Below are 10397 nucleotides of genomic sequence, written 5' to 3'. Positions count from 1 at the left end.
CCTGTGTTCCTTCCAATTTCTCTGTATGGAAATGGAAACATGTATCATTTGACTGTCCCTCCTTTGATATTGGCAGCAGATACCTTGTTCTGAGTTTCACAGGTCCAGAGCCAGAGGATAATTTTTGCCTTAAAACAGACAAAGCCTTTAACAGACTTTGATGAAATTTTGTTCTGGGTTTGACTTTGCATTGTATCTGTATTACTACTGAAATGATTCAAGACTTCATGATATTGTAATGGAGTGAATGTATTTTGTGTATGGAAAAAACATGTCTTTTTTGGAGCTCAGAGGGCAGAATGTGCCAGTTTGAAAGTATTTTGAACCCCAGAAAAGCCATGTTTCAATCCTGATCCAGTCTTGGGGAGGCAACCATTTCTTTTAATCCTAATTCAATATTGTAGGGGAGAAATTTTTGATTAGATTATCTCCACGAAGATGTGATGTGCCCAATTGTGGATGTGACCTTCTCAGTAGATGAAGATGTGATTCCACCCATTCCAGGTGGGTCTTGATTAGTTTACTGGAGTTCTTTAAAAGAGGAAACATTTTGGACAGAACTCAGAGCTGACAGGAGAGCCAATGTAAATGTTTTGAGATTGAAACAGAAATAGCCTGGGTGTGAAGCAAGGGCACACAAAAATACCCAGAGTCTGAAGAGAAGAAATCTCTGGCCCCAACAGATGCTAAGCTGAGAGATAAAACCCAGCGTTGTGTCCCCGAGGAGCAAGTGAAGGCTCACAGATGCTCAGAGAGGAAACCACTGGCATGAGAAGCTGGAAGCAAGGAAACTGGAAATAAGGACTAGCAGATGCCAGCCATGTGCCTTCCCAGCTGACAAAGGCATTCTGGATGGCATTAGACTTTTTTGTTTGTTTTTAAATATTTTTATTGAGAAGTATTTACACACATACATTCCATACATGGTGTACAAACAATGGTTCACAACATCATCACATAGTTGTGTATTCATCTCCACGATCATTTTTAGAACATTTGCATCACTCCAGAAAAAGAAATAAAAAGAAAAAAGAAAAAGCTCATGCATCTCATACCCCTTACCACTCCCTCTCACTGACACTAGTGTTTCAATCTACCCAAATTTATTTTACCCCTTATCCCCTCTATTATTTACTTATTTTTTATCCATAAATTTTACTCATCTGTCCATATCCTGGACAAAAGGAGTATCAGAAACAAGGTTTTCATAATCACACAGTCACATTGGGTGCTGGCTGGTTTGAAAGGATGTATGGGCCCTAGAAAAGCTGCGTTTTAACCAAAATCCCATTTCATAAAGGCAGAATAATTCCTACTCAATACTGTATGTTTGGAACTGTTATCAGATCATCTCCCTGGAGATGTGATTTAATCAAGAGTGGTTGTTAAGCTGGATTAGGTGACGACATGTCTCCACCCATTTAGGTGGGTCTTGATAAATTTCTGGAGTCTTATAAAAGAGGAAACGTTTTGGAGAATGAGGGAGATTTGGAGAGAGCAGAGAATGCTGCAGCACCATGAAGCAGAGTCCACAAGCCAGCGACCTTTGGAGATGAAGAAGGAAAACACCTTTCAGGGAGCTTCATGAAACCAGAAGCCAGGAGAGAAAGCTAGCAGATGACGGTGTGTTCGCCATGTGTCCTTCCAGCTGAGAGAGAAACCCTGACTGTGTTCGCCATGTGCCTTCTCACTTGAGAGAGAAACCCTGAACTTCATCGGCCTTCCTGAACCAAGGTGTCTTTCCCTGGATGAATACCTTTGATTGGACGTTTCTATAGACTTGTTTTAATTGGGACATTTTCTCGGCCTTGGAACTGTAAACTAGCAACTTATTAAATTCTCTTTTTTAAAAACCATTCCATTTCTGGTATATTGCATTCTGGCAGCTAGCAAACTAGAACAGATTTTGGTACCAGAGAATGGGTTGCTGCTGCTGCGGTTTGCAAATACCAAACATGTTTGAACAACTTTTTAACTGAATAATGGCAAGATTCTGGAAGAGTTGTGAGAAGCTTGATAGAGAAGGCCTAGAATGCTTTGAAGAGACTGTTGGTAGAAATGTGGACTCTAAAGACAAGAGATAAAGCCTTAGACAGAGATGAGGCATGTGTAATTATAGACTGGAAGGAAGACGAGCCTTGTTTTAAAATGACAGATAATCTGGCAAAGTTGACTAGTGGCTTTGGCTGGAAGGCAGATTTTAAAAGCCATGAAGTTGGATATTTAGCAGAAGAGATCTCCAAATCAAATGAGGAAAGGCAGCTAACTTTTGACTGAGGTTCTTTCTTACATGGGAAGGCAGAAAGCAATCTCTTCTGGCTTTCTCTCCAGGCCTCTGGGTTCCAACGTCTTTCCCTGGGGTGATTTCTTTCTGCATCTCCAAAGGCCTGGGCTGAGCTGAGAGTGCTGAGATGAAGTATGCTGAGCTGCTTGGGCTGTGCTAAGTTGAGCTCTCTCATTAAAGCACCAGCCAATTAACTCAAACATCATTCATTGCAGCAGGCATGCCTCCCAGCTGACTGCAGATGTGATCAGGAACAGATGAGGTTCACATGCCATAGGCTCATGTCCACAGCAATATAACTAAGCATCTTCACCTGGCCAAGTTGACAACTGAATCTAACTACCACACGTTGTAAAAGTTGTATTGTCATACAATGATCTTCAAGAATCAAGAGTACTGGAACACTGCTCAACAGTTTCAGTTCCTCCTCTTTAGCCTCTCCAATACAACATAAACTAAAAAGGGGTATCTATAAAATGCATAAGAATAACCTCCAGGATAACCTCTCAACTCTGAAATCTTTCAGCCACTGAAACTTTATTTTGTCTCATTTCACTCTTCTTCCTTTGTTTAAGAAGGCTTTCTCAGTCCTTTCATGCCAGGCCCTGGCTCAGCCTGGGAGTCCTGTCCCATGTTTCCAGGGAGATTTATATGCCTGGGAGTCATGTCCCATGTAAGGGGAAAGGCAGTGAGTTCACCTGCTGAGTTGGCTTAGAGAGAGAGGCTACATCTGAGGAACAAAAGAGGTTCTCTGGGTGTAACTCTTAGGCATAATTGTAAGTAGGCTTAACTTCTCCTTTTCAGGAATAAGTTTCATAGGGGTGAATCCCAAGATTGGCATCAGACATTTTTGAGTGAAGGCAGCCTCTCGCTGGTGCCTTAATTTGGACATTTTCATGGCCTTAGAACTGTAAACTTGTAACGTATTAAATTCTCTTTTTAAAAGCCCTTCCATTTCTAGTATATTGCATTCTGGTAGCTTAACAAACTAATACAATGTCCCTTGTCATGTGACAAGCTAAGCAGCAAGGATCACTAGCAGTCATCTCCATGATGCCATAGTCTTTGGAAAGAAAGTATTGCCTTGATGACATCTTGATTTGGACTTTCTCTTAGCCTAAAAGCCATGAGCCAATAAACTTCCATTGTTTAAGCTGCATTATTGCATGATATTTGCTTGAAAAACCCAGGAAACTGAAACAGATTTTGGTCCCAGGAAAGAAGGGTGCTGCTATTGCAAATACCAAAAAATGTGGAAACAACTTTGGAATTGCATAATGGGTAGAGGCTAGAAGAACTGTGAGGTGCTTGATAGAAAAGGCATCAACTGCTTTGAAGAAACTGTTGGCAGAAATATGGAGGCTAAAATGGAGTTCCAATGAAGCCTCAGAAGAAAATAAGGAATGTGTTACTGGAAACTGGAGTAAAGATGATCCTTATTTTAAGGTGGTAGAGAATTTGGTGAAATTGAGTTCTGATGTTGGATGGAAGGCATAACTTGAAACTGATGAACAGGAATATTTAACTGAGGAGATTTCCAAGGTGAATGTGGAAAATGAAACCTGGTTTCTCCTTGAAGCTTACAGTGAAATGAGAGAGGAAAGGGATAAGCTGAGAATTTAACTCTTGGGCACAAAGAAACCAGAAATTGATGGTTTGCATCGCTGTGAACTACACGCAGAGCTGATAAGTTTTTTAGTGAGATTTGCACGAGATTTGTCAGTCTTGAGTGAAAGGGACAAAGAAGGGACAAATTAAAGGAAGAATGAGTTCAAAGGCATAACCATGGAAGCTGCAGACTGAATGGTGGCATCTTCCCATCCGTCCTGGTGCTTAGAAAGAGTTGGATTCCACCTTGTTGTTCAGGAAGAGTGCTGCCACCACAGTCCTCAGAGAGGGTGGAGCCTCTGCCTTGGGGTTGGCCTTGCCACAACCCCAGGGCTTGGAGGGGTGGGATCTGTGATCTGGGGTTTGCAGAAAGCCTGGGCACCACCCCAGTGTTTGGGGAGAGCAGGGCCCCTGCACAAATACTTGGAGGGGATGGGACTGCCACTCCATCAGGCCTGAAGGACAAACCACTGGTTCATAGATAACTCTCAGATTGTGACATCTAATGGAGTTTGCTCCACTAATTTTCAGAATTGAGGCTGGTGACCCCTGTTTTCCCTGTTGGAATGGGAATGTTCATCTTAAGCCACTCCATTGTCCATTGGAGGCAGACGGCTTGTGTTCTAGGTTCCAGGTCCACAGACAGAGGGGAATTGTGTTCCAGGGTAGGCCATACCCGTAACTGATTTTGATGAGACTTTGTACTTAGCCTTGGTACTGAAATGACTTAAGGCTTTTCAGATGTTGTGATGGAATGAATGTATTTTGCATGTAGAAAGGACATGTCTTTTTGGGGTTCAGAGGGTGGAGCATGGTGGTTTGGAGTTGTATGTACCCCAGAAAAACATGCCCTTAAACCTAGTCCATTCATGTGAACCCAGAAGAGAAGGAGAGACGAGGAGACGCTTGCATGTGCCTTGCCCTGGGTCAGGTTAAGGACCAAGGGTCGTCAGCAGCTCCAGAACTCCGTAGTCTGGGGTGAAAGCACTGCCCTGATGATGCCTTGGTTTGGACTTTCTCAGCCTCAAGGTCGTGAGCAAATCATTCCCCGTTGTTTGAGCTGAACCACTGTATGCTATTTGCTTGAGCAGCCCGGGAAACTAAAATACTAACCATACTTTAATAAAGAAATTTCTTTAAAGGATTATCATGTTTTTTAAGGTGGAATAATTGTCTACCACACTGTAAAAAAAATAATTTCAAATAAATACTTATTCCACTGGTGCACAAAAAAAAAAGATCACCAAAAAGCTCTTAAAAAAAAAAATATATATATATATATATATACATGTGCAGCAGTGACTCAGTGGCAGATTCTCGCCGGCCATATTGGAGAACTGGGTTCGATTCCTGGTGCCTGCCCATGTGCAAAATATGTATATATATTTGGATAAGACATTTGTCTAGTAACACTGATATTAATCTAAACGCGACGACTAAATGGCATATTTTCATGTTTTAATAAAAGATTTTAATGAAATATTTTTAATGTGAAGGTTTTTAAATTTTAAGTATAGAGGCGACAATGATTTTTCCATTCTTTGCTGTAGCCACTTGCTAAAGAGATAGTCATGGAGTTCAAAATTAATAAATGTCCAGGTTCCAAGTGTCTTTTCCAGAAATTGTGAGGTCCACTTTGGCAGCTACCACTGGACGTGGTGACTGGTATGCTAGTTGATGTGTGGAGGGGTTCTTGTAGGTTTATTTCCTTTTTTTCCCAATTTTTTATGTGACTGTGAGTGGGGTTGCTCAAGTCTTTCTGGGACTCATAAAATGACAGTGACACTTCGTTTTCTCCACTCAGAAAAAGGATTTTGCCTGACTTCAAAGAATACGGCTCTTACTTTTTCTCCCATATAAAACTGTATCCATTTGTCTTAAGAAATCATTTGAGGATTCTCAGTTAGAACTTGCTTCTGAAGGGAGTGCTTCAGGGGTTCAGTGGTAGGGTGCTCGCCTGCCGTGCACGAGACCTGGGTTCCATTCCTAGCCTAGGCACCAAAAGAAATAAATAATAAATAAATAAATTTGCTTCTGAATCTTTCACGATGTTGCCTTTACTTTCTGCTGTGCCTCTTTTAAAGAAAAGAAGTGGAATGCATTGACCCCAGAATCCCATGATTACTTAAAGAGGAAAAGTTTCTAGATTTCTTTTGCTCGGAGTTAAAGGAATTATGTTGGAAAGTACTCTGATGGTGTACCTTGAGATGTGAAAGTCGTGCATGAAATGTTAAGTTCCCCAAAGCTTGTTCCTTAAGAGCTCTGAGGCTACAAGATGTCCTGAGGAGCCAGGGGTTCAAATTTATGTCAAATCAGTTCAGAAAACCTCCTAGTGAATCCACTTTAGTGAAGTTAGAATGAATGCTTGTCTATTTTATCTTTATTTTTTTTTCTTTTACAAAAGTTAAGCTATGATTATTTAGTCATAATCAGTTGACTGATTCAGCGAGCCTCAAGATCGCAAAGAAACCTTTTCTCCTTCGCTCCATTATGAGTCCTAGGGCAGGGACCCAGATTCCCCGGAGAGCTGTTGGGGCCCGTTCACAGGGTTACAGTTTACATTGAGGGAGTGAGATTGGCCAGTTCGGTCACTGTCAGCAGGTCGCCGAGGTTCCGGCTGAACCTGGTCTCAAAGTCATCAGGAACTATTATTTTGGGTTCTTGGTTAACCAGACTCAGCGAGAAGCACCCGCGGCATTGTCAGCTGACACCCCTCCAGGCACCGCAGCCCCTGCACATTGCAGCCCCGGGCGTGGGGCGTCCCGGCTACGAGCCGATGCTCCACCCAGATGAGCCTATTTTTGACTCTGAGCAGTCAGGTAGTGAAGAAACCTGTCTAACCTTGGTAAAACCAGCGTTTCCCAAATTTGCGTAGTCTTAGAACCTTTACTGTCATCCCAAAGAACTTGTGTTCTGAGGACATTCTGGGAAGTGTTGATCTAGATTTATAAAACAAATAAATCTTAATAGCCAGCTTTTCTGAAAACCAGTCGACCAATTCCAAATGTGATAAAGGAATAAATGTCTACCAAGGAATGCCTGACGATGCGCAAAAGATTTTAGTCTTGCGATGAACAGTATTGGAAACAAGAAGGAAAGTTTGAATATCTTTAGGCTGCCAGGTATGAATATGATTGTAATTTTGCGGTTAATAAATTCTGGGCTTCAAAAAAATCATTGATTAAAACTTTCTATAAAATACAAAGGAATCGTTTTGAGAACCTCTAAGGTATGTATGGTGAAAAAATATACAAAAATAAAAATATATATGGTGCTTTAGTGTGGCTGGAGCAGTATGCCAGCATCCCCATTAGAAAATGAATGCCAAGTGATCATATCAGTACCAAGGATATATTTTGCAGAATTTAATGTTTTCTATAATACCTTTTTTTTTCAGAAAAGTTAAATGTTTGTCAGAAAAAAAGTAAATATTTAAATGAAACTTAAATGCAACTTTCATTTTCTGGTACATGGGTGCTCCTCTTTACTTCTGGGAGAATGGTTTTCCCTGGCTTCAGATTAGTGAGGGGCCAGAGTCTTGTCCCCTGCTCGGCTCTAGGAAATTGCCCTCATGAGTAGAGACAGGCAGGTTGCCTGAAATGTACTGGCCACATTAAACATGTTTTGGGTTATGAAAAAGTATAAAAGCGAGGCCACACTTTAGGCACTGCTTCGAGTCACCTCTGTTGCCTACAGATGATTAAACAAATAGGTTTGTTGAGAGTTTTCACTTATTACGTATCCGACATTCCTTCTGTCTTAGTGAAGCCAGCACCAGAGAGGCTTCAGCCCGTCTCCTTTGGGTTTTGACCCTGGGTGCTTTGCATCCTCCTCAGTAAAAACAAGTCCCTGGGGCCCTTTAGGACTCCCCGTTGGCCCTAAATTCTCTAGTCCCTTTCCATCGTCACTGCCTTATTTTAAGCCCTTATTGTTGCTCACCTTAATTCTTGCGATAGCCCCTTTTTGGCTTTTTTTTTTTTAAGTAATAGCTTTATTGAGATACAATTCATATACCATAAAATTCACCCTCTTAAAGAGTATGTCAGTGATTTTTAGTATGTTCACAAAGTTATGCAACCATCACCACTATTTAATTCCAGAACATTTTCATCACCCCCGAAAGAAACCCCATGCCCATTAGCAGTCACTCCCCTCCCCCGCCCCTCGCCCTTGGCAGCCACTAATCCACTTCCTGCTTCCCTTTCTAGCCAGTTCATATAAATGGGATCATACAATATAAATATGGTCTTTTGTGACTGGATCCTTCCACTTAGCATAATGTTTTTAATGTTCATTCCTTTTTATGGCTGATTAATGTTCCATTATGGAGTGATAAAGTGCATATATTAAAATGGATACATCTGGGTTGTTTTCACATTTTGACTATTAGGAATGATGCTATGAACACTTGTGTACAAGTTTATGTGTGGTTTTCATTTCTTTTGGGTGGAGTGGAATTGCTGGGTCATATGGTGACTGTGCTTAACCTTTCGAGGACCCATCGGATGGTTTTCCAAAGCGGCTGCCCCATTTTACATTCCCATCAGCACTGTCTAGGGTTCCAGTTGCTTCGAAAAGCTCCAACCTCCCATCCTTGGGGCCCTCCCCACTCCTGCCAGAGTGATAATTCCAAAGTATAAGTCCTTTGGAAGTTTTTAGGGTCTTCTGGACACAGTAAAGGCTCACAAAGCCCACCATCCATGGCCTTTCAAAATATAAATAGCATAAAATTTACTGTTTTCATCATTTTTAAGTTTAAAATTTATTGGCATTGAGCATATTCAGAATGTTGTGTCATCGTCACTGCTCTCTATTTCCAGAACAGTTTCATCATTCCAAACAGAAATTCTGTACCCATTAAGCGTGAAATTCCCACTTCCCCTCTCCCCTGCCTCCATTTACCTATTTCATGTCATATCTTTCCCCTTGCAACCTTGCATTTTACTGAATGGGGCATGTTCTTTACACCTTTCTAACCTGAACAGGCTAGTCCTTCTTCCTTGAATGCATTCTTTTAATAAAAGTCAATTTGTTTTTGTTATCTAATTATAAATTAATACATTTCACTGGAAATTTAGAGTATGAGAAAGGTCGTTTTAAAATTACTTTTTACCACCCGCAGATAATCACAGTCTAAATTTTAGTGTATTTGCTTCCAATTTTTTTTTAAAAGTGGGATCATTCTGCATTTTCCTATTCAGGATCATGATCATTTTCCCATATGTGCCATTAAATGCTCTTCAACTTGCAGCAAGCATCACTGTACATAGATCTTAGCATTCCTATAGAAAATGAGTGAAATTCCTAGGTCAGAGAGCATGAATGATGTTGAACATCTGTGGTAGTTAGATTCGTTGTCAACTTTGCCAGGTGAAGGCACCTAGTTCTGTTGCTGTGGACATGAGCCAATAGTATGTGAACCACATCTGTTGCTTATTACATCTGCAGTCCGCTAGGAGGCGTGCCTGCTGCAATGAATGACGTTTGACTTAACTGGCTGGTGCTTAAATGAGAGACCTCAACATAGCACGGCCCAAGCAGCTCAGCATACCTCATCTCAACACTCGCAGCTCAGCCCAGGCCTTTGGAGATGCAGAAAGGAATCACCCCAGGAAAAGTTGTTGGAACCTAGAGGCCTGGAGAGAACGCCAGCAGAGATTGCCCTGTGCCTTCCCACGTAAGAAAGAACCTCAGTTGAAAGTTAGCTGCCTTTCCTCTGAAGAACTAATGAAATAAATCCCCTTTTATTAAAAGCCAACCCATCTCTGGTGTGTTGCATTCCAGCAGCTAGCAAACTAGAACAACATCTTTTATGTACATAGTGCCAGAATGGTTAATGGAAGAGTTGCACAAGTTTTCATTCCTGCTTGTAGGTTTGAATGCCGATTTTCTCCTTCTCTCACCAATTCTACATATTAGAAGTCGGTAAAAAGTTTATAACTTGATAGCAAATAAAGGCATATTGTTTTATTTTTCCATCTCTGGAAGAGGTTTTTAATATATTTCATTGCCATTGTAGTTCTTAATTTGTAAATTATTTACTCGCAACCTTGACCATTTTTTTTTCTTTGTGGGGTGCTAGTCACTTTAAAATTGATTTTAAAGAGCTCTTTATATGTGACACAATTACATATTTGCCTTTGCACCTTTTGTCAGAAGTGCTATAAATATTCATCTGAGCTTGCTGGTAATTTTTTTTGGTGATTTTAAAGTACAGAATACATCTTATAAGATCAAGTCTATTCATCTTTTCCTTTGTGTGTGTGTGTGTGTTTTCTCCATGTGCTTTTGCATGTGGTGATTCTTTAACCCAATAACTTTTTTCCCAGGTAATAATCCTAGAAAATTATCCTGGAGAAACACTCCCACATGTAACAAGGAGGCACATACAAGGATATTTATTGCAGCATTGGTTTCAATAGCAGAGAGAGGAGGGGACTGAGAGAAGGACAAGCACACAAGTGACCAATGACCTATGTACACCCAGATGAACCACTACTATGGG

The sequence above is a fragment of the Tamandua tetradactyla genome, chromosome 3 (genome assembly GCF_023851605.1).
Source record: "Tamandua tetradactyla isolate mTamTet1 chromosome 3, mTamTet1.pri, whole genome shotgun sequence".
In the NCBI taxonomy this organism is placed as follows: Eukaryota; Metazoa; Chordata; class Mammalia; order Pilosa; family Myrmecophagidae; genus Tamandua; species Tamandua tetradactyla.
This window is presented reverse-complemented; position numbering follows the sequence as displayed.